Source organism: Rhea americana, unplaced genomic scaffold, assembly GCF_003343005.1.
Source record: "Rhea americana isolate MKP2758 unplaced genomic scaffold, rheAme1 scaffold_37, whole genome shotgun sequence".
Classification (NCBI taxonomy): Eukaryota; Metazoa; Chordata; class Aves; order Rheiformes; family Rheidae; genus Rhea; species Rhea americana.
The window spans coordinates 1,678,719-1,679,385 of NW_028186501.1; positions in this window are offsets into that span (position 1 = coordinate 1,678,719).

The window sequence follows — 667 nt, forward strand, 5'->3', positions numbered from 1 at the left end:
CAGCACGCGGAGGCGCCGGCTCCCCCCGCTAGTTTACCCCCGGAGCCAGTGACCCCGTTACCTGCTTGGGGTTTTTGCCGACCCTCTCACTGCTTTTGTCGAGAGGCGGCTTCCAGCTTGCCCTGCTGCGAGAGGGGAACGGGAGCTCGCGCGGAAACGCTCCCGGGACGCTCTGTGTGCTGCGGTGCCGCCCTGCGCGGCTAGGAAAGCGATTATTTATCGGAGGATTTTCCTGAAAACAACCACCAGTAACGCAGGCTTGTGTCGGACTGGTGCTGAGCAAGAGCGTGCATGGGAAGCGCAGCTCGAGCCCTGCCCTGGGGCGGCGCGGGGGAAGGCGGCTCGGCACCCGCAGCTGCTGGCACCGCGTTCGCGGCCCGCCGCGGAGCCGCGGGGCTGCCGCAGGGACCCTCCGGCCGGTTTCTCCTCRGACCGAGCAGACGGGGCAGGACTCCCGAGGCAGATATTTCAGAGCGAGCGTAATTAACTCCCTGTGCGTTTTCAGGGCAGTAGATCAGTGCTGAGCTTAGGGCGAGCCCAAAACCGAGGGGTTTCTGTTGGGGATGCCCGCGGCTGCGCCCGCGCTGGGGGCAGCTCGGCGCCCGAGCGGCGATACGCCTGCCGACGGCTCCCGGCGACGCCGACCGCGGGCTTTCGGCGGGGCGCG